The sequence below is a fragment of the Macaca thibetana genome, chromosome 9 (assembly GCF_024542745.1).
Source record: "Macaca thibetana thibetana isolate TM-01 chromosome 9, ASM2454274v1, whole genome shotgun sequence".
Taxonomy (NCBI): domain Eukaryota; kingdom Metazoa; phylum Chordata; class Mammalia; order Primates; family Cercopithecidae; genus Macaca; species Macaca thibetana.
In genome coordinates this window covers 70676545-70700979 of record NC_065586.1, presented here as the reverse complement: position 1 = coordinate 70700979, position 24435 = coordinate 70676545, and the positions used below count along the sequence as shown (strand labels likewise).

Below are 24435 nucleotides of genomic sequence, written 5' to 3'. Positions count from 1 at the left end.
TGGACACAATTCTGATTTCAGGTGACTTCTCTTATCAATTTTTTACTGTTTAGAGGAAGCTTCTTACCAAAATTCAGTATGTATTTGCTGAAAATGTCTCTTAATATTGTCCACTTTATTATCTTAGGAAAGAATTATACAACAAACAGCTCTGCCACAGCAAATTGCAATTGCCATTCACTGTGAAACTGGCAACATACCTTCTTCCAGTCTCTTGTTTTCTTCACTGTTGTACTACTTCTATATCTCCATTTGATTCTCCATTAGTAGCGTGCCTTCATTTTAAATCTAAAATTCATTCATACTCATTTTCTAAGTAGAAAAAAAGTTTAATTTTCACTGTAACTCATGCTACCTACATACAGTATTCAAATAAACACATTCTTGTGTCACATCAATGCATAGAAAAGAATAATTTGAACTGAATCCCAACTACTCGACTACATGTTTATGTGTAACATTAGAAACAACACAGACACCCAAAACACGCGTGACAGTATAATATCTGATGCTGCAATGGTTAAAATGAAATGTAGTCCTACCAGAGAAATGAGTTTATTACAGGAAAAAATATGCTGCTTCAGTTTTAAAATATAAATTAATTAAAATTAAATAATATTAAAAATTCAGTTCTTCAGTTGTCCTGCTCACATTTCAAATGCTCAACAGCCACCTGTGACTGGTGGCAACTATTTCACACAACACAATTGTAGAGCTTCTTGGGCTGGATCTAGTTCGAGAACAACTGATCCATGTTTATTGTTGCTGGTCTTTTAAAGTAAATTTAAATTTCAGTTTAAGCTTTAGAGGCTTTAAAGTTTTTCTCACAGCCCTTGCTTGCTTCTCCGGAAGCTGCCACTTGCAGAGGATTAGGAAGTAATTGCAATAATAGATACGCATTCAGGCTGCCACCCAGAAGTAGAAAGGAATGAGAAAACATTTATACACTTGCCCGTGCTTTCTACTTTTAGGATATTAAGAATTGGTTACATCTTCTTTAAAAACTGTGAAATAAACAGAAAAAAAGATAGCTTTTAAAAATGCAAGTGTCTTTACATTTGTTAAATTAGTAAAAACCTGTTACTTTTTCTTACATCTTTGTTTATTGTTCTTTTACCAATAGGCTGCCCAAGCCCTTTTCACAGCATCAGTTCAGCTGCTTGCAGATTAAATCCAGCTGCTCCTTTATCTTTAGTTCTTTTGGCCTATGCCTCACCTACCAACAAGAGCTAAAAGTGTCTTGATGACTTTGAATAGCAACAAAAAAAATAACGAGCATGATATTTAGCATACATAATAATAAAAACTCTAAATTTCAATAATGTAAAATGATGCATTGCTTTTAACAATGAAAAACTAGAAACAATTCAACAGTAGAGGTCAGTCATGGTGGCTCACACTTGTAATTCCAGCACTTTGGGAGGCTGAGGCAGAAGAATTGCTTGAGGCTAGGAGTTCAAGACTAGCCAGGGCGGGCCAGGGGCGGGACTCAGACCCGTAATCCCAGCACTTTGGGAGGCCAAGGCAGGTAGATCACCTAAGGTCAGGAGTTCAAGACCAGCTTGGCCAACTTGGTGAAACCCCATCACTATAAAAATACAAAATTAGCCAGGTGTGGTGGCACACACCTGTAGTCCCAGCTACTTGGGAGGCTGAGACAGGAGAATCACTTGAACCCAGGAGGAGGCCACAGTGAGCCAAGATCATGCCTGGGCGAGGTAAAGTGAGACTCTGTCTCAAAAAAAAAAAAAAAAGATCAGGCACTGTGACTCACGTCTGTAATCTCAGCACTTTGGGAGGCCGAGGCAGGTGGATCGCTTGGAGCCAGGAGTTCGAGACCAGCCTAGCCAACATGGTGAAACCCTGTCTCTACTAAAAATACAAAAATTAGCTGGGTGTGGTGGTGCACACCTGTAGTCCCAGCTACTTGAGAGGCTGAGGCAGGAGAATCACCTAAACCTGGTAGGTGGAGGTTGCAGTGAGCCAAGATCGCGCCATTGCATTCCAGCCTGGGCAACAGAGCAAAACTCTGTCTCAGAAAAGAAAGTAGAGATTCAGTTAATTTTGGCACATCTATACAATGACATCATCTTCAAGATTTAGAAATGAAAAAGTGAAAGAATATTTATTGGCAGGGAAAGATGCTTATAATAATGTGCTAAGTAAAAAAGCAAATTCTGTAACAATATTTAGTATGATCTTATTTATGTTCTAAAATGTGTGTATATAGTATATATTATATATGTGTACACATGTGTATCTTAAAATATAAAGATCTGAAAAGTATAACATGTTTCTTAACCCTTTAAATTTCACTCTTTAACATGGGTGTTTTTATTTCCTTCTTTTTGTTTTTCTATACTTTATATAATAAAAGCCCATTTTTATGTTTTTATATTTTAAAACATAATAATATTTATTTTTTTATCTTTATTGTAGTTTTATATCTGCCATTACTAGCTGTTTCTACCTCACTGAGAGCCTTTCCTTCTCCCTTCACCCTGTCAGGCATTTTGAAATCACCAGACAACATGAGACACAGGTCAGAAGCTATTTAGGTGGATTTGTCTACAGTGTCCTAAAAACCCTGCTCTGTGTATGTCATGAGATTTTGAGAATTACAGATTCAATGGTTCATTTCCCAGTACCTCGCCCCTCTTATGAGCCCAGCTTGGGCAGTGTAAGCAAAGACTGTTTCAAGAAAACTGAGTCCCCAAAATTCCATGTGAGTACCTGACCACCCAGAAACCCAGTGTTCTGTCCACTCCAGAGAAACCCGCTCTTGCCGAGCGCTGAGCACCTCAGTCCTTGGCCTCTTTGCCCTGCCTCTGTCCTCTCTCTAGCTCTCTTTCTTACAGGCAGACTGATACCTTCTTTCCCATCAGCGCTTCATCTCATGACTAGAGCAGGTTTCTAAGCCAAAGGGTTGTGAGTCAAGGCCCCAGAAAGTCGTCAAGGAGGACATGTGTAGTTAATAAAGGAAGCTATCATTTCATTTGACAACAGGATGCCAGCCCTCAAGGAGGTCATGGACCAGTTTAGGAAGAAAAGGGATATACATGCAACCTGTCTTAGGAAAACTTACCAATAAACAAGCACAAAATAGTGCAGAATAGATTGGATTCTTTCAATGTGGAGGGAGATGAGATCACCGTGGGGTTGGATCAATACCAAAAAACTGGGGACACTGAGGCTGGCTCAATTATGCTCAGAAGGTTCTTTCATGGAGCAATTTCAGGGGAACCAGGGATTGTCCAACCCAAAAGTCCCTAATCTCTGGACACCGACTGCCCAACTTTCCCAGATAAGTAATTCCTCTGAGTTGAAGCTCCAAAAGTCACTATTAATCTGGAAATGTTAATAGAAAGCATTAACATATTTGGCTATCAGCCTTTAGTTACCACTGATTTTGTTACTGGATTATTAGATTAGATGCCCAGTCACCTGGCAAGGTCTGAGGAGGTGGAACCCGGATAGGAACATCTTGATGGAGAGAGGGTAAACTGAGAACCCAGGACACTGGCCCGTAGCATGCTCAGGGCGGAATAGCAAAAAGGCGGAAAGATGGCTCCGGACCTGAAGCAGGGGAGAAGCCAAAAGACCAACAATGCCTGTTGAGAAGCCCTGGAGAGCGAGGCCATCAACGGGTGGGCAAAGAGGAAGGGAAAGAAAAAGCGTGCCCCAGCCTGCTGGAGGCATTTGGAGTTCACAGGGCCGCTCGTTCGCCACCCCAATTAAAGGCTTTCTGCTCCCTGCCTCGCCTTGCTGTGGTTTTCCCAGACAGAAGTGGCTTTGTTACTGGGTGAGCACCGGGGCCTGGAAGCAGCTGTGAGTGTGTGGACTTCCTGGTTGCAGCCTTTCTCCTCTGAATGCTTCGCTGGGACCTCTTGGTCCGGAGCCTTTTATCTCCCGTGTTTCATCTGATTCTCACTGAGTATATTCTGTAATTTGCTTTGTCAACTGCCGCTCCCAAGGAATCATTCCCTCTTGATCTTTCACTGTTCAATCCTTTTTTTGTTCTGTCCAAAACATAATTTTTAATTAATGTTTTAGCTTAAAATGTATCAAAGTTCAAAAGTCGAATAGTCTAAAATGTTTCACCAAAAAGGGCAATTCCTTGCCTTTCTCAGCCCACCCACTGCAACCACATCATCTCTGAGTGACTTTTTTTCTTCTAATTTACCGCAAATCTTTACATAATACAAATATACTGCTACCACTTGATTTATCAATTTTAAATATTATCTACTGACTTCTTATAGCAGAGGAAGATATTACCGCTCTCAAATACCCTTCACCTCCTTCATTCTCCCAGTTAGTTACCTCATAATTTGAGGGTTCATCCATTTTGAGTTTTTTAGTTATTATGATTAAGTATTGTTTGCTGCTAGTTTACTATGCTCAGAGTAGTATGCTACGATTAATTACATTCTTGAAACATTTTTGTTTTTCCTGGAGTTCACGATTACTTCTTTTTTTCAAATGTTTGGTTACAAAATATGAACTGTCTTATGATTTTGTGAGTCCCTCCTGGGCAAGGGCTATGTAGCAGTGCCTTTTCTTTTTTCAGCTGTAGTGCACATGTAACCAAATAAATATTCTCATGACTGTTTCCCTTTCATTCAGAATCCCATAAAGGTACAGGTCCTATTTGATGACAAAAATTATCTCCAATCACAGGACCAACACTAAGCGCTATGCATAAGCAGTGCTCCATACATATTTCTAACTTGGTTTTTACTGTCCACTATCCGTGATCTTGTGCTGTGTATGGCTCCCACCAATACCTTCACATATTCTGTAATAAACCAAGTTTTACTCATCAAAGTTCAGCACAGTGAGATAAGGATGCACACACATCATATGAAGTGTAATGAGCCTTTTACACTGCCTCTTAAGCATATCCCTGTATAAGGCAACTGTAGCTGTATCACCTGGAGCTAAGACTTCCAGAAACCCTATCCTTATTCTCTTGGAAAAAGTATCTTGTACTCACTTTCTGTAATAGGAACCAATATTTACTATCAGTCACTACTTCAAAAACCTCACTCATACTGACCCATTTAATCCTCAAAACTGCCCTCAGATGCTGAGAATGTTTTTCAAAGAAGGAGGAATGACAGGGATAAAATGTTACTAAAATTGGGTCATTCCCGGATTAATCAATTAGGAATTAATCAATTACAGAATAGGCTTGGCTGTCCATAACACAATACTTAAAAATCAGTGGCTTGTTTACTTAAAGGTTTCTCTTTCTCATGCAACAAAAATTCCACCGGCAGGCACTCCAGGGCTGGCACAGAAACCCCACAGTGCCATCAGACTCCTACCTTTCCACTCAACCATCCTTTGTATGTCTTCATGCTTGTTGCTTCATGGCCCAAGATGGCAGCCCCACTCTGCCATCACATCTGCAGTCCAGGCAGGAAGAAAGGGAAAGGCAAAGGTCAAAAATGTTCGCTGGCTGAGTATGTCTCCTTCAATAAGAAAACAGTAGCTTTTCTTTGATGTCTCATCAGGTGGCTTTCCCTTATGTCTTTGGCCAGAATGAGATCATGTGGTTATTCCTTTCACTTACAAGGAAATCTGGGGAATGTAGGGTTTTTTTCGGGGGGGACGGGTGTCAGGCAAATTGTCATCCCAAGTAGAATTGAGGTCCTATGTGCAGGCTCTCAGCAGTGTCTCTACTGTTCACATACGTGGGTTAACAATACCAATATATCATGGAAATTAGAAGAAAATCAGACCTTCCAGAAATGATAGAATCGAGCCTACTTTTATTCCAGTGTTACTTTAGTGTAAAAAGTTTGTTAAGCCTTCATTGTATTACAGGTCTAAATCCAATTTCCCACATATAATCACATTTGTTATAATAATTTTTTGTGCGATTTTGCAAATCCTACCTATCGAAAAAGGTTTGAAATTTGTGCATGTATCTAAATCCTCATGTACACAAAGACAAAAGAAACAAAAAAGTAATGCCCAGGCAGTTGGGAATCCAGTAAGCAAAGAACATTCAGTGATAATCAGGATTAATTTTGAGGAAAATGATACTGCTGGGATTTTAGAAAGAATAAATAACTGACATAATGAAATATTTGCAGTATTTTTACCTTATGCAAAGGGAGTTGTTTTCTTCCTTCAAGATGTGAATATCTGTTACATACATATTAAATATAATTCTTATAATTACAATGGGGAGGGAACCTTCGAACACTTTATGCTTTAAATTAAGTTTATCTCCTCTATCCAAACCCCTGTTTAGCTAGTAGGGAAGCTATAATTCCTGCAACTTCTAAAACATTAGAATCTAAGAACTGGTTGAAGACATTTTTGCTGCCATCATGATGCAAAATAACTGCCCAGTGGTATTCTCTACAGAAATCTAGTTAATAAAAATGTGCAAGTATTAACTAACATTTTTAAAATCCTCAGAACTGGACAGCTAAAAATGAGCAGTGGATCTCATGGAAGATGGCTGCATTCCACTTCTCATTTTAACTTCTTCAGGTTTGGTGAGTTTCCACAGGAGTGTGGTTTGAGAGAGAACTCAACGTCTCCGTTTTCTGTGAGGTAAGCACCTCTTCTGTGCTTTCATCATCACCAGTCAGGAACACCTTCTTTCCCCTCTCTGCCTTATTGGATCTCTTTGTTGTTCAAGGCCACACCTGTGAAACCTTCCTTGATACCGTCTGTCCAGCCCTCCCTCCTTCCCCATAATCTGATTGAACTCATTGTAGTATAACTTGTATATATGATGACCTTATAATTTATCAGACAAACCAGGACTATTTTGGAAAATGAAAGGAGACACTATGAGATATTTTACCAGGTCAACAGGAGCCAATCAGGAATACCCCAAGCAACCTAGGATGTGTGTTCATCCTACTTATTTGATCTATGCAGGGTACATTCCCATAACTTCCAGAAGCTCAAAATCGTGAAAATGGGTTCAGATTCCTGGTTCTCTCTTAAATCTATTTGCATTTCAACACATACATCTCTGGACCACCTATTTACTACAAAAAAACTACCCTTTTGAGTTTTCTCTCTCATTTGATGGGCATTTTTTCACTATGAAACAACACTGTTAAAAACTTCATGTGACACCAGGGTAGGAGTGGATGCTGAGCCATCTGCTAGGTCCATGAACCACAGAAGGGACAGATGCGGTCTCGGCAGCCTCAGCAAGCAAATGGGTAAAATTCCTACCTCAGCAAAATACCAAATTGATAATGCCATGGATCGCCCTTATTTCTCACAAGTTAAAGCATTAACAATGGCCGGGCGCGGTGGCTCAAGCCTGTAATCCCAGCACTTTGGGAGGCCGAGACGGGCGGATCACAAGGTCAGGAGATCGAGACCATCCTGGCTAACATGGTGAAACCCCGTCTCTACTAAAAATACAAAAACTTAGCCGGGCGAGGTGGCGGGCGCCTGTAGTCCCAGCTGCTCGGGAGGCTGAGGCAGGAGAATGGCGTGAACCCGGGAGGCGGAGCTTGCAGTGAGCTGACATCCGGCCACTGCACTCCAGCCTGGGTGACAGAGCGAGACTCCGTCTCAAAAAAAAAAAAAAAAAAAAAAAAAAAAAGCGTTAACATTGAACATGCAGTGGGATTGCACATTGCCTGGACCTTCACTCACATTCAAGATTCCATGGTTTCAATGAATCCTTCCTGAAGCATTTCAGCTGCTATGAAGCTGTTTTCTGAGAAAAGCTGTAAACTAGTCTACAGGAATTCCAGTGCCCGTTCCCTGAGGGAAATGGAATGGCCCTTTTCCATTCACACATCTAATATTTAAGACTATTTATGGCTGGGCACGATGGCTCAAGCCTGTAATCCTAGCACTTTGGGAGGCTGAAGTGGGAGACTTGCTTGAGCTCAGGAGTTCAAGACCAGCCTGGGCAATATGGCAAAACCCACTGTAACACATGCCTGTAGTCCAGCTACTTGGGAGGCTGAGGTGCGAGGACCACCTGATCCTGGAGGGGTCAAGACCACAGTGAACCGTGATGGCACCATTGCACTCCAGCCTGGGCGACAGAGTGAGACCCTATCTCAAAAAACAAACAAACAAAAAAAAATGTGTTTAAAAAAAAGACTATCTATGCCAAAATCCTATCCTCCTTCTCCTCACAGCTGAATTTCTGGGAGATGTGTCTACACTCTTCACTTCTTTTTTTTTTTTTTGAGACAAAATCTCACTCTGTTGCCCAGGCCGGAGTGCAGTGGTATGATCTTAGCTCACGGCAACCTCCGCTTCCCAGGTTCAAGCAATTCTCCTGCCTCAGCCTCCCGAGTAGCTGGGATTACAGGCGTCTGGCACCATGCCCGGCTAATTTTTTATATTTTTAGTGGAGATGGGTTTCACCATGTTGGTCAGGATGGTCTCGAACTCCTGACGTCAGGTGATCCACCCACCTCGGCCTCCCAAAGTGCTGGGATTACAGGTGTGAGCCACCACGCCTGGCCACTCTTCACTTCTTATGCATTTCTCATCCTACTGTCTTCTGGCTCCAGCACCCTCTGTACCATAGAAGCTGTTCTGAAAAAAGCCAACAACAAACTCTAGCTGGGGAAAGTCATTGGAAACATTTTCAGGCTTTATTATATCTGAATTCTTCCCACCAACAATTTCTCTTTGCCAAATGTTTTATTCCTTGGCTTCAGGCACATCTTTCTCTTCTAGTTCACAGTCTCATTTGCTGAGCTCTCTACCTTCACTCCTCCTTGAATATCAGTGTTCTCCAGGATTCTACGCTGGGGCCCTCTTTCCTCCCCATCCTCTCATTCTTCTCCGGCAAGCACGTTGACTTCTACGTCTTTGCCCAATACTATACTGCATAAGCAACAGTCATGTGCTCTAAATTTTCTAATCAGTTCCAAATTATTCTACTCCATTTTTTCTATAAAAGTTATTTTTGTTATGCAGTTAAATGTGACTTAATTTGAAAATTTTGTGGGATTTTTCACATACATATGCAAATCCCTGCTTTGTGGCTTGTCATATCATCCTCTGTCTGGATTTTTGGTTAGGCAAATATGTTACAGTTCAAATCCCGACTCCATCTCTCACTGGTGTGAACTTGGGTAGATTATATAAAATGGGGTTAAGAACAGTAAGTCCTGCCTCATACAGTCACAGGGAAGATGACATGAACTGAAGTACATGTGAAGCACTGGGAACAGTGTTGGGCATATAAACTTACATCCATGTTAGCTACTATAATTTTATATGGTCGACCCATTTATATATTAAAGTCTCTGCAAGATCTGTCCTCTTTTCTGAGCATTAAACTAGCCTGTTCACATGGAGTTCCCGTGGGTACCTCAGCTGCAACATGTCCAACTCTTGAACTTACTGTTTTGTCCAACAGACTTCCTCCTCTGTTCCCTATTTACAGTAATTGTATCATTTATCACTCTCCACCTAGTCATGAAATAGCACTATTACTTTTAACTCCCCCCACTTTCCATCCATCAATTGGTAACAAGCACTATTGCTTCCAAATGTCTTAGATTGTACCCATTTCTCCATTACCACTGTCACTCATTTTCTCTCAACTGTACCCTCACTTCCTCTTTTTAAAAAATTTTAGAGATGGGGTCTCTGTCACCCAGGCTGGAGTACAGTGGCGTAATCATAACTCACTGCAGACTCAAACTTTTGGGCTCAAGCGATCCTCCCACCTCAGCCTCCCAAGTAGCTGGGACTACAGGCCTGCACCACCAGACCCAGCTAAGTTTTTTACTTTTTGTAGAGATAGGGTCTCACTATGTTGCCTAGGCTGGTCTCCAACTCCTGGCTTCAAGCAACTCTCCCTCCTCAGTTTCTCAAAGTGCTAGGGTTACAGGTGTGAGCCACTGTGCCTGGCCTCACCTCACTTCCTTTTCAATTCAATGTTACTAAGATCCCCAGTCGGGTCATATCATTACACTTTTTAATAGTGTTCCTGAGCACTCCATTGTCTCCAGTGGTGCTATCCAACAAACTTCCTGCGATGGTGGAAACTTCTATGTCTGTGCTCTCCAGCACGGTTACCCCTAGCCACATGTGGCTATAGAGCGTTTGAAACATGGCTAGTATAACTGAGGAAATGAATTTTTAATTATGACTAATTCTAATTAGCCCCATGTGACTTGTGCCAGCACAGGTCTAGAGGATAAAAATCACCCAACCTGGCTTGGCAAACGCCACATTCCCCACCCCCAACACCTGTCTGCTTATCTTTTTCTGACACTTTTTGTAGTTTTATACATCCGTGCTTTTGTATATGTTGTGCCCTTTACCTAGAAGTCCTTTCTCATCTTTTCTATTCAACTTTGCAAACCTATGTCAAATGTCATCTCCTCTCAAGCCTCTTGACATCACACCCCAAGACACATAGACTTCCTTTTTCTTCTGTGCCTCTCTGCATATGAATACTTATACCTCATTATTTTAAACTATGTGTTTGTCTTCTTCCAAACAAATTACAATCTCCTGTAGTGTAGACCCTTGCTTAGTTTCTTGAACTTACTGAACATTTGTAGAATGAACAAATAAATGAAACACAGAAAACGAATTATGGTCAATAGCTGAACACCTATACTCTGGGTTGAGGGCATTAGCAATCTCATGTTTTTGTCATTTTTAATCATCTTAAATCATTGGTACAGTGCCTGTCAAAGTACTAATTGCAACAACCGATTGTGAAATAAGTTGGCAAAAGATTTATGCTTGTCAATCTGACCCTATATTCTTAAGGCTGTACCCTTGTACTAAATCAGATTCTCAGAAAAGGCATATACCTAACTTCCCTAAGAAATACTAAGCACTACAGCAAGCTTGCCCAACCTGCAGCCTGTGGGCCACAAGATAGCTTTGAATGCGGCCCAACACGAATTCATAAACTTTCTAAAAATGTTATGCGATTTTTTTTTACAGTTTTTTTTTTAGCTCATCAGCTATTGTTAGTATTAGTGTACTTCATGGGTGGCCCAAGATATTTCTTTTTCTTCCAGTGTGACTCAGGGAAGCCAAAAGATTGGATACCTCTGCACTACAGTGTAACACTATGGTTTACTATGGGCCACTATGGTAATAAAACACATTTTGTGTGGGTGCAAGTCACTATTTAAACAACAGTCATATGAAGACTGAATTTTTTAAATAATTCTATCAAAAACAGTGTTCATTATGTGGTTCTGTGCTCCTTATAGAAACACCTATGTGAGAGCTCTTTCATGAGTACAATAGGAGATTGCGTCCTTTCTAACAAACTTGCACACATCCTTTTAGTAGCTAATGACAGCTACATGACCCTACACATTTCCCATCAGTGCTAAGAAGCATGGAGTTAAATTGCATGCATTGTTAATTAATAGCTTTTTATTTAAAGCTCAAGGTAAATTCCATTCTTAATCTCTGTCTTAATGGTTTTATTGGTTCTAAGCCATTTGTTGTTAGTAGTCTCAGATCATTTTATATTATCAAATTCCTTTTAGATACTATAAATGGTAAATAAATAAAATATACAATGTTTCCTATTTTAAATTGTCTATTTGCGTGTATCTGTCTTTTCTCTGCAGCAGATTAATGTCTTAGGAACAGGAACTCACCTTTTCTCACCTACACCATCCTCACTGTGGCTGTCACACCATCCTGCATATAGTCAGTGCTCAATAAATAGTTATTGAGTAATGACATCGAAGCTAATTAATTCATCCAAAATAAAAACTTTGTGGTCTAATTCTAACATTGAAAAAACTACTTGTAAAGCTGAGCTCTGTATTAATAAATCTTAAGGCTAAAACAAAAAATTATGTTTAGTTTCATTAACAGTCAAAGAAATACAAATCAAAATACTAAGCTACTATTCTTGGACTGTCTCATTAGCAAATTTTTTTTAAATGACAAGCTGCATGCTAGCTAGCAAACATCTTGAGAAATAAATGGCATTCTAATCACTGGGGGTGAGAGTTATCCCTTTTTCTATAAGAAAATTTGGCAATATGGATGAAAAGCTTCAAAAATGTTTATATCTTTGATACTGCAATTGTATTTGTGAGGATTTTTAACCTAAGAAAACAGTAGATGTGTAAAAAAAAAAGCCATATCCAAGTATGTTCATCACATTATAACTTACTATTGTAACAAATTGAAAATCACTTAAATATTGAACAATAGGGGAATAAAAATTGGCATAAAAGTTGCAGTTTGTCAACAATTATATCACATGTTCTTTTAGGGTAAATTAGCAATCCTTTTTCCTAGGAGCTAGCAATCCTTTTTCCTAGGAATTTACCCCCTTCTATCTAGCAATCCCTTTCTTGGAATTTTTCCAAAGAGAACATGTGAAAGAGTATATACAAAAAGATAGTTATCTCAACATTATTTTAAATGTCCAGCTCTAGGAAATTGGAAAAGTGAAACTTGGAACTTTCATGTGATAGAATACTACATGGTGTTGTAGAAGAAAATTTACTGACATGGGAAAATGAGCACAATAAATTGTTTAGATACAAATATAGTCTACACAAAAGTATTCATAGTATGTGATCATTTCTGTAAGTTAAAGCTATGTTAACATTTAGATATATCATTCTGTTCTTCTGTACTTTTCAAATTGTCTGCAATGAACAAGTATTACTTTTTCAAATCAGGAAACCTTCCAAGATAGATACGTGTTTATGATTTTAAAGCCTAAGTATGAAAACAGCTAACAATAAAATGTCAGAACCCTCTGAAGAAAGTGGTTCTCTAGGTGTGGATCAGGCACTTTATTCTCTGTCCTCAGGCACTTCAGAGAAGCTCCATTAGGGTTTTATGCAGTGCACTTCTTAAGCATCTGAACCATGTCAGGAAGTCAGGTTTACCAAGGCAGGAGCCTTTTATCTTCTCTGCGCCCACACACAGACCTGAGCCTGCTTTCTCCCTGTTTTCTGGCTCTAACTACCACAGGTTCTGGCACCCCGATCATGGTTTCTCCATCAGAGGGGCTCATAAGCCCGAAAAAAAGAGCACAGCCTCTAGGACTGAGGCAGAAGAATGCAAAAGAAAATGGCCTCATCATGTTTTCTGTTTGGCTGCTGCACCCCAATAAATGGGCCTGTGCCTTACCACAAAAATGTGAAACAGTATTTTTGCTTTCTGGTATATTTTACCAATTATTATTTAGAGGCACTAAGTGGTACTAACAGGTCTGAAAAGAGATAATGTGTCTGGCAAAGTCCCAAAACTAATCTTTTCTTTAATTCAATTTAAAAAAAAATGTTACTGAGCACCTTAACACTTTAGGGAACTACGCTACTTGATGTGAAGTATAGAAAAGGCAGAGACCTGATACTCAGTAGGCGGCTGCCAGAAATCGGGTGCCAAGCTTGGGCTTCACATTCTGGATGGCTTGCAGTCTCTCAGTCACCTTGGGAGGTAGTTACTCTAATCTCTGTCTAACGGATGGCATAGTGGGGCATAGCAGAAACAGAGTTCACAAGCCCAGATTCTAGGTGATGGAGCTAGAATTTGAACTCAGATCCACCTGATCCCAGTGCCCATGGTTTGCCCATTATTTTATCAATCTGTACCTTACCAGAGTTTATAAGTAATGTATCTAATATAAAGAAGAAAAGAAGAAGGAGGAGGAGGAGGAGGAGGAAGGAGGAGGAGGAAGAGGAAGAGATGTCTTCTAAGCACATTTCAAAACTCTAAAGGAAGACAAAAGAAGGAGAATGCCTGTTAAGGGATACCGGAGGAAAATCGTCACAAGAGAGAAAAGCGAGAGAAAAGCGGCACGGAGACCAGGCCGTGGAGTTTTGATAGGATTCCATCAAAATGGAAGCAAAGACATTTCAGCAAGAGATGGGCACGGAGGTAGGATCAAGGGGGTTAAGCTTGAGAACATTTGCTGCAGGGAGTGTTTTCCCCCATTTAATTTCATAAGGGAATCTTGGTCTTCAACGAGCAAATAATGGCCATCTGGAAAGGTAAGGTCAGAAGTTTGTTTTTTGGTGGTTTTTTTTGTTCGTTTTTTGTCGTTTTCTATTTTTAGTATGTGGCTTTCCTTATCTAGGTTCTTAACTACAATGTAAATCTGACCATTTAGGAACTCACTGTCTGAGCCTCACATATTGGTCCTTCATGATAGACCAATGTTACTTTCCCATGCACCAAATTTCTTCAATAGAGGCAAATGTGGACTGTTGCTAAGATATGTCAATAAGCTCAGCTTGGTTAATGAAGAAGACTGACGTTGACGAATGGGTGAGTCCATCAGTGGCCCCTTAGGGGCTGTGTCATTGCAACCTCCCAGCTCACTGAAATCAGCTCGAGTGCCTCAGTGTTTCAGGATGGAAAGAAAGCTAGGCTGACCAGACAAAACCAGTGGAGACTTAATTTGGAAGCAGAAAAGACAAATGTACATGAACATAAAGAGCTGGAGATTTGAATATGGCCTCCTTCTTTTTTTTGTTGTAACTCTTCAATTCTGCCTGACAATCAATTCAATTTAATATAACCCCTTGGGAAGCACACTTTCTTCCTGAGCAGGAAACTGCAAAATGTCAAAAATACATAAAAGGTGGCTTACATCTGGAAGAGGAAAGACAGGTATGATTCTAGAAGGAACACCCGTGAGTTGGACCCCCAGAATTAAGCAGTTGCAGTGCCCATCTGTTAATGTTTCTTTATTCCTATCAGAAGGACTACAGTTTAGGGATGAGTTCAAAACTCCTCACTCAATATTCCAAATAGATTATGAGCCCCAGTACTGAAAATGGAATTTAAGGTATAATGATCAGCTTAAAGATACTGGAAATAAGACATGGGTCTCCGCTCCTCCCCTTCCCTCTTCCTCTCCCCCACCCCCACTCCCAGGCCCTCAGCACCTCACACCTGAATTCCTTCACAGTGACCTCTTTTGTTCACCTCTCCTTACTCTTTTCCTATGCCAGTTCACCCTGCAATAAGCTCCCTGTGAGGCTATACGCCCAATCATCTACCATTTGCAACTCCCGACTGGTTCCCGCTGGTCTGGACTTTCAAGCAGCTTCCAGAGGTACACCTAGGTATCGTGAACAGACCTCAAGGGTAGGGTGGGGATCATGGAATTTGGCTCCTGGACTCACTTTCCCCTTCACCCAGAACTTATCTGTTTCATCTGTTTCATGTACTGAGCTTCCACTTACAATTTTTTTTTTTTTTTTTTTTTTTTTTTAGAAAAAGCTTCAGCCGGGCATGGTGGCTCATACCTGTAATCTCAGCACTTTGGGAGGCCAAGGTGGGTGGATCACCTGAGATCAGGAGTTCGAGACCAGCCTGGCCAACATGGTGAAACCCTGTCTCTACTAAAAATATAAAAATTAGCCAGGCATGGTGGCACACGGCTGTAATCCCAGCTACTCGGGAGGCTGAGGCAGGGGAATCACTTGAACCCGGGAGGTGGAGGTTGCAGTGAGCCGAGATCATGCCACTGCACTTTAGCCTGGGCAACAAAGCAAGACTCTGTCTCAAAAAAAAGCTTCCATTCCCCAAAGAAGTTTGAAAAGTCCCGTCATTCCTTACTGCAAGCCTAGGTTCACACCTCTCATCATCTGGCCCACTGGCTTTGCCAGCCTCGTTTCCAAACCACTCCAATGCTCACCAGTTTTCAGTATGTCTATTCTGTTCCATGTGTTCCAGCCAACCCACCCCTCACCTAGATTGTAAAGAACTCTTCCTTCTCAGGACATGTCTTTGGCTCTTGGCTATGTCATGCCTTGCAGTCCATTTCTGATGCATTTTCATCTCTGCACGTCTTGTCTGTCCAAGTGGACTGTAGGTTCAAGGTGAGGTGGGGCCCTATCTGCAGAGACACTCGGCACGCACTCACTCACATGTGGACTATCCACCCACAGACATATGGTTCATGCTACCTCCCTGTGCCCGCTGACACCCTCCTCCACCCTAACTCCACTCCACTCCACACTCAGGAGCTGAGCCCTCCTTTTTTGCAGCTACCTCTTGCCTCCTTCAGTCATTTCTGGCAGCTGCAGTCTGTTCTGACTTCCCCTCCTCTGCCTGAGTTCACATCTGGTCAGTACCACATGACGTAGCATGTCATTATTCCTGCCATGAACATTGTTCCTGTTCTCCGGTTGTTGCAGGTATTACTTTTGTCTCCCTGACTGAGCTGCAGGTTCATTGAGAAATGGGAAGGGTCTTAGCACTTGAAGATGGCCTGCTCTCTTTTTTCTTTTTCTTTTTTTTTTTTTTCTGAGACAGTTTCACTCTGCCCCCCAGGCTGGAGTGCAGTGGCGTGATCTTGGCTCACTCCAATCTCTACCTCCCAGGTTGAAGCAATTCTCGTGCCTCAACCTCCTGAGTAGCTGGGATTACAGTCACGCACCACCATGCCCAGCTAATTTTTGTATTTTTAGTAGAGACAGGGTTTCACCGTGTTGGCCAGTCTAGTCACAAACTCCCGACCTCCAGTAATCCGCCAGCCTTGGCCTGCCAAAGTCCTGGGATTAAAGGCGTGAGCCACCACACCCAGCCCCTTTTTGACAAACTGCATTCAAGGGTCATCGGAGGAATTGGGACCCACTTAATTCCAACAGAAAAAAATGTTCTCTTTCTATTTTGACAACCGCATCTTCATATTCAACTCTTGCAAATAACTGTTATAAATGTCATGCATACATATAAAGCAGTATGTTCTGGCTGGACGCGGTGACTCACACCTGTAATTCCCAGCACTTTGGGAGGCCAAGCCCGGTAGGTCATGAGGTCAGGAGATAGAGGCCATCCTAGCCAACATGGTGAAACCCTGTCTCTACTAAAAATACAAAAATAACTGGGCGTGGTGGCCCTCACCTGCAGTTCCAACTACTCATGAGGCTGAGGCAGGAGAATTGCTTGAACCGGGGAGGTAGAGGTTGCAGTGAGCCGAGATCGTGCCACTGCACTCCAGCCTGGCAACAGAGCGAGACTCTGTCTCAAAAAAAAAAAAAAAACCAGTTTGTTTTAAAAGGAGAAACTACAGCCCTGTTGACCCCATTTCCATCTTGGACAAACTGTAGTAATTGTGAGTGACAAACATAGTCATCCCAGGCAAACCCGTAGCAGGCATGTTTGTAAGGATACAGGGGAGTGCACAAAATCCAGGGGCAGCACATGGAGGGACACACAGCTTCCTCAGAACCAGAGGTGCAAGCAGACACCAAGACTACCCCAGCATCTCCTCAGAGATCACAAAGTCAGTGTTTCAAGCCAGAGAAGTGCCTTTCTCTATTTCCTCATGGCTTCTCAGCTCATGCACACCTTCGAGCATTACATAGACAGACACATGCCTCTTCCTGCAGCCCCAATACTTGGAAAACTCTCTAGGGTCCCTCTGTTCAAATCTTCAGAGAGACAATTGGATTGGCTCATCCCAAGCTGTGACTGGGTCCCCTTCTGTCAGGTGTTTGGTAGGTAAAAAGGAGGTCCCTTGTAAAAACAGGACACACAGGGGGATCTGGAGAGAGAATCTTATTACAGGGATATGTCTGAGAAGGCAAGGACTGGTCTCTCTTTTTTTTTTTTTTTTTTTTTTTTTTTTGAGACCGAATCTCGCTCTGTTGCCCAGGCTGGAGTGCGGTATTGCAATCTCAGCTCACTGCAACCTCCACCTCCCAGGCTCAAGCAATTCTCCAGCCTCAGTCTCCCAAGTATCTGGGATTACGGGCGCATACCACCACGCCCAGCTAATTTTCATATTTTTTAGTAGAGATGGGGTTTCACCATGTTGGCCAAGCTGGTCTCAAACTCCTGACCTCAGGTGATCTGCTCACCTCGGCCTCCCAAAGTGCCGGAATTACGGGAATGAGCCACAGTGCCCAGACAGGACTGGTCTCTTCAGTGACACTTATTATTACTTATAACACATTGAAAATGTACTATAGGCTCCATCTGATTTAGCCTCTTCTGTTTTCCAAATATGCTATTCTCTCAAATAGTGCTCCTAATTTTCAAGCACATGGACAGAAAGAAATCAGCAACCTGGACCCCACCTGGGTTAGAATGAGTGTGCCTTCTCAGTGAACGTTGACACCAACAGGGTCTGCCTCAAGAAGCTTCTATCCTCTTAAAAATCCCCTAAGTCAGTGGTCCCAGCTTTTTTGACATCAGGGACCAGTTTCATGAAAGACAAATTTTCCATGGACCAGGGAGGTTGTTGGGGGATAGTTTCAGGATGAAACTGTTCCACCTCAGATCATCAAGCATTAGATTCTCATAAGGAGTGCACAACCTAGATCCCTCATATTGTGCAGTTCATAATAGGGTTCGCACTGCTCTAAGAATCTAATGCCGCCGCTGATCTGACGGGAGGCAGAGCTCAGGCAGTAATGCTCACTTGCCCACCACTCACCTCCTGCTGCGCGGCCAGGCTCCTAATAGACCATAGACCAGTACTGGACCTCAGCCTGGGGGATAGGGACCCCTGCTCTAAGTTTCAATCGAATCAAACTTTGTGTCCAAATTGGGATACTACCTTAAACTAATGAGCTTGCATTCTGTTATTTGCATTTTGAGCTCATTAAAAATGCAATTTTCCTACGGTTCTCTCAAAATTCCATGCCTATGTGTTCTGTGAACCTTCCCCAGTGAATATCTTTATATTGTGGAATTTTTTTTCAACTGCTGGATAAGATAGTATTTGTTGTTCAATAAAAAGTACTTTGAGATGTGAGATTTCCGTCTGAAAATCAGCACAATTTTTTTCAGATGAAAACTTCCAGGAAGAAGTTTGTTCGTTTTTAATTCTCTCAGATTTTGGTGTTGCCAATCTTATTTTCATTAAAACAAATAAGCAAGAAAAACTGGTTGCCATATCATAGCATTATTGTCCTGTGATTCTCTATTCTGAAAGTTTTAACATAGAAATTGTTCCCATAAAGTGAAGACCAAAAATAAATCAGAATTCCCACCAGACTTCCAACAAAAACATAGTCAAGTTGTAAATTGCAGAAATGAGAAACTTAATTAATTCTCCAGTAAAGAATTATGGAGACACAACTAGAATTTTATGAACTAAATGTGTATAACACCAAAGCCAAACTAAACATTTTTGAGACTATTTTTACCTTCAGTGATAATAAATTATTGAATTTTCTGCCAAAGGAAAGACTTATAGAAGCCGCAAGACCCAGATTTAACAGAAAACAAATCAGTATTATTGGACATTAATGATTTTTGAGTCTTTGAGATGGATTTTATAGTCAACGACAACGATTCTGTCTTACTCACATTGAATCATGTAGAAAGGAGGGATTTTGAAATTGGCATTTCCCATACAATTTATTGCCTACAACTAAAGGCAAACACTGGTTTCCCCTGGTGTGTCTCAACTTCACCTTCACTACTTCTGCATGAGAGCAGAACTCTCTTAACAAGGCTTTGTGTGTGAAATCAGAACTCTTCTGTAGTGAAGAAGTTCTTCAGATCCTTTTTGCTACCACTCTCTCCCTGATCCTGTAGATATACTTTGATACATACAGTATTGCCTTTGCTTATATATTCCCTAATCATCTACCAGATGCAATATACATATGAATGTATTGTTATTTTTAGCAGACAGATCCTTTTATTTCTGATTCTGACTATAGAGATAATACATTGTTCAATAATTCATTGCTCCTTTCTCCATGCTTCCATGGCCAAGAGTACCTCTGTTTTAACATAAGTAGTATAAATTGCCTTATGTACTGAGTAGCCAACCAAATCACAAATGTCTCCCTAGGCCATAGTCCTTAAGGAAAGGGAGTGTATCCAAAACCTTTGTGTCTCCCAAGGTCCGTGGCATAGAACCTGGTGGTGCCAAGGAATGCCTTGTGGGCACTGCAGTGTCTCAACCTGAGCCATCCCGAATAAACACATAATCCAAGGGAAAACTGTACTTGGCGAACTCAACCTTAAGATCGTTTCCCTAGTTCAATCCTCTTCATCTTCCAACCTGTTTACATAACCCAAACCTCCTTCTTAAAATAGAAATTACAGAACTGCCTGTCGCTTAGGAGAAGGTGTCAGGAAATGGGGTGGGCAGGGAAGTCCAGAGAGAAAGAGATAAGAGAGGGAAAGGAAGAAGGGAGATGGCTAACATTGTTTGGGTCCCATAAGCCAGGAAGCACGTTAAATACTTTACATGCTTTATCACATTGAATCCTACCAACAGCCCTAAAAGTGGAGTACCATTATTAGGTTATTTTTTTTTTTTTTTTTTTTTTTTTTTTTTTGAGACGGAGTCTTGCTCTGTCGCCCAGGCTGGAGTGCAGTGGCCCGATCTCAGATAACTGCAAGCTCCGCCTCCCGGGTTTATGCCATTCTCCTGCCTCAGCCTCCCGAGTAGCTGGGACTACATTAGCTGGGACTACAGGCGCCCGCCACCTCGCCCGGCTAGTTTTTTGTATTTTTTAGTAGAGACAGGGTTTCACCGTGTTAGCCAGGATGGTCTTGATCTCCTGACCTCATGATCCACCCGTCTCGGCCTCCCAAAGTGCTGGGAGTACAGGCTTGACCCACCGCGCCCGGCCATTAGGTTATTTTTTAGCTGAGAAACTGCAAAAGTTAAGTAACTGCCCAGACTTACCAGTAAGAAGCAAAGCCAAATACTCAGAAATTGTTATGCGATTGCATGAATGATGCTTATTATTAACCATCATCCTTCTCCTGGCACTTCAATGGGAGGGGTCAAGAACTAGAGTAAGATAAAAGTGGTCCATCATTTCACTCCCCAGCATTTTGGGCTCACACACATATACCAGTCTATCACATTGGATTAAGTGCTCAGTGTACCTCGCCAAGATACAGAAACGTATTGGAAGCATGACAGCCACACACAGAAGCAGGTACAACATATTTCAGCATAGTTTCTCATGGTTCCTGGAACTGCTCAAAGGGAGACATGGCCAGCTGTTGGAGACAGCATCGACACAAAGTAAGCTCTAATGAAACCTGGAAAGCTCAGTTTTTGCTACACCACAGCCTTCCATAGCCAAGATTCCAGACAAACTTTCCATTCCAGACAAACTTAAACTAACACTCTATGTGCTTGCATTAAGGAAACGTTTACAAATATTGGATTCTCCTGGTTCTTGAACCAAATCCAGCTTTAGCAAACCCATATCCTTCTCCACAGAGAGAAACTAGTTAGTGCTCAGTTGTCCTTGAACAATCACTAGGCCTTCAGTTTTCCCAGCTGGGGGAGCCAGTTCCTTGCACACTTCAGAAATCTCAAAAAATTTTAGTATTTCCAGAAGTGCAAACCACAAACCTCTGTGTCAGAATTTCCTGGTACATTTTTTGGAAGAGCTCATGCCTCACACATCCTGGACCTACTAAATCAGAGTATCCAGTATTGTAAACCCAAACTTGGCATTAATATTGTGTTTCCCAGTACTGGCCTGCTCAATGGCATCTCCGGATGGCTATGTAAGGGTGGGATGTTCCTAGCTTGCAAGGAGAATCTCATTTATGTAAGAATAATCTTTCATGTAAAGTATTCAAAACTCATTACTGTTGCAAACTTTTCATTCCAGTGCCTGGTTTTGTAGAAGAAGCCAGGGACCTAAAGTTTCAAACTTTCTTAAAATTGTACTCATTAAACAGCATGTTAATCATGGATCAGGGAATGCACATTATACAATCCATTAAGCTTGTGTATGTTCCTGGAAGACTGCAGATTGTATAAAAATACAAATGATCCAGCAGTTAAAATAATTGGCTATAATGAACAGCAAAATTAATTATGAATGACCACATTGCTTACCCAGTTGACCTAAGTCATTAGCAGATGTAATGGGTCAGGTAAAAATAAGATGTATTTTGGCTTCTACAAATTGCTCCACAAGCATCCACAATAGTCCTGGGATCTCATGGCCAGAACAGAGGCTAGACATGAGACAATGTATGAGAGTGAGGCCACTGATGGTCGTCGAGAGAAGCATTCACTACAAATCCATCATAAGAACATAATCTATTATAAGATCACGGATTTATTACAAGCAGGAAGAAAATTATTTACCTTTTCTAGTTAAATGAACTCTTCTGTACCACCAAGATGTTTTCTGATCAACTAAGCAGTGACTCACTAAATCAGCATTTCCCCCAATGTGTTCAGTGGTTCAGCAGAAGACTAATGCTAAGAGAAGTTGTGGGGGCTGGGCGCAGCGGCTCACGCCTGTAATCCCAGTGTTTTGGAGGCCGAGGCAGGTGGATCATTTGAAGTCAGGAGTTCAAGACCAACCTGGCCAACATGGTGAAACCCTGTCTCTACTAAAAATACAAAAATTAGCTGGGCAGTAGTGGCATGCACCTGTAATCCCAGTTGCTCGGGAGGCTGAGGCAGGAGAATCACTTAAACCTGGGAGGCAGAGGTTGCAGTGAGCTGAGATCGTACCACTGCACTCCAGCCTGGGTGACAGAGTGAGACCTTGTCTCAAAAAAAAAAATGAGAAATTGGGAGTCCGTTGGGAGGTGGATGTGGGTGTGGAGGCAGGGCTTCTGGATCAAATGCTTTTAGAAAATGCCACCTTCCTGAGCCCTGTTTTGGAGAATTATGAACTTTAATTTGCATCTAGTATATTAAAGGTTGTGAGAGTTGAGCAGTAAGGAACTTCACTTCAGTTCTGCATTAATAAATGTTCCTAGCTGTAGGCAGCCAGACAAATGCTACCTAACCAAAGAAAAAAGGGAATCACAGAGAGGATTGGAAGTAACTACCACAATAGGTGAGAAGACTGGAAAACCAAGAGTGTCAGAGGCAGAAAATCACTGAAATCACCTGGCTCGGGCATGGCCAGGGCCACTGCAAGTCATCTCATCTCTCCCTTTCCCTTTGTGACATTCCGCCGATGAACCATTTCAGGAGAAAGCATTTGAAGAGGCAAGCCCAGGTTAGAAGCCTGTTATCCAACCAGTGGAGGCAGAGAAAATAATTATCCATCCTGCCAAATTCCTTCCAGGGAGCAATGAAAACCCTCACTTCAGAACTCACAGTAGGCAGCTCACCTCTCCCGGTCTCACACCCTCAGTAACAATTTTTCAGCTCAGCTTCATTTAACCCAGTGTTTCCCAAAATTATTCTATCTCTATTTCTTCACATAACACATATAAACAGTATAAGAGACTTTTAGATATGAGGTAGATAATAGTAAATGGGGTTAGCATGTGCATGAGGCACATGATTACTGTGTATTATACACAATTAGTATATCCCGTCATTAGCATGGTCAATTTTGAAGGTATACTGAGTTGTCAGTTACGTTTGCAATAGCATTCTGTACAGGTCATTCTGGGGAAGGTAGAGATTTTGAGGCAAATCAATCTAAATATCTCTGTCCCCCAATTTTAAAACAAGTCTACAAGAACTTTGTTTACAATGAATCCCAAGGCAGCCTTGATGGGAAGAAATTAACAAGAAGGCATCTTCTCAGTAATGATGGGGAAGAGAATTGCTTGTGTTGTTACTCTCTTCATTAATAAAATGACAATAATCTTCATGTTGTTTTCTGTTTCACAGTGTGCCTCCACTCACCTTACCTCTTTGATTCTGAGAGCTCTGGACTGATCATCCTCATACGATCCTAAGTTTCTCTGAACTCCAGCTTGCAGACCTGCCTCCTCTTTGCTCAGCAGCAGGCTGCCTCCCTGAGTCACTGGGTAGAAGTGTCTTTGATTACGGAATGTCACCAGCAACAAAACGGCCTGCCAGGTCTCATGTGATGCTAACCAAGGAAAAGATGCTACTCTCTGCCCCTGTAGCATTAAGGCTTCTGTTGTTTGTGTCTCCAGTTTTCCCACACTTCAGAGTCCACAGTATTCACAGTCAAATTAATCCCCAGGGAGTGAATGAGCTCAGTGCAGGGGAAATGAGGACCAGTGGGGATGCAGCTGGCCCACACACGACAGAGAGAGGAACAGAGCTGATTCTCACAAGCCTGGATATTAGAGTCAGCCAGCTGCTTACAGACAGCCCCAAGAAGAGAAAGAGAGGCTCAGCAGAATAGTTCTGCTTTCACCATCTCTGAAACAGGCATGGGCTATGTCAGCTCTGCCTGCCTCTGCCTCTGCTCAACCCATGTCTGGCCCTTGCAAGGCCAGCTGTCTACTGCACAAGGAATACCCGGCCTGACAGCACAATAGCTGCTTCTTCCCCATCAGTGATTGTGACCCAGATGGTTCACACCCATGCATTGGGCTGGAGTTTCAACACTGAACCTGACTAGTCTGCCAGATTCCTGGTTGCACCTTCCACTCTAGTTTCCCAACGAGACTAGACAAAAGTCACACATCCCAGTTCTCTGGTGCTGATTCATGTTTCCTGTGCCTTCTAGTTAACTCTGATGAACCTCTCTATCAAACAGGTTAATAGAAAACCCAGAATAAAGTGGCTTAAATACCAAAAGATTTGTTTATTTGTATAAAAGAAGTTCAAAA

At 41.8% G+C, this 24435-nt stretch overlaps 1 protein-coding gene and 1 long non-coding RNA gene across 4 annotated transcripts in view; one reads left to right on the top strand and one right to left on the bottom strand.

Moving 5' to 3' along the window:
- NRBF2 (nuclear receptor binding factor 2) overlaps window positions 1-24435 on the top strand; it is a 1206382-nt gene that overhangs the window by 992107 nt on the left and 189840 nt on the right. The gene's annotated exons all lie outside the window — the stretch shown is intronic.
- Window positions 206-24063, bottom strand: LOC126962180 (uncharacterized). 3 transcript variants are annotated; one of them, XR_007728611.1, is made up of 4 exons: window positions 23534-24063; window positions 5331-5411; window positions 3086-4019; window positions 206-312 (listed from the first exon to the last, which is right to left on the bottom strand). It is a non-coding gene; the product is annotated as an uncharacterized LOC126962180 (long non-coding RNA). The 3 variants fall into 3 exon arrangements; XR_007728609.1 differs by having other exon boundaries at window positions 23539-24063; XR_007728610.1 differs by having other exon boundaries at window positions 3445-4019; window positions 23539-24063.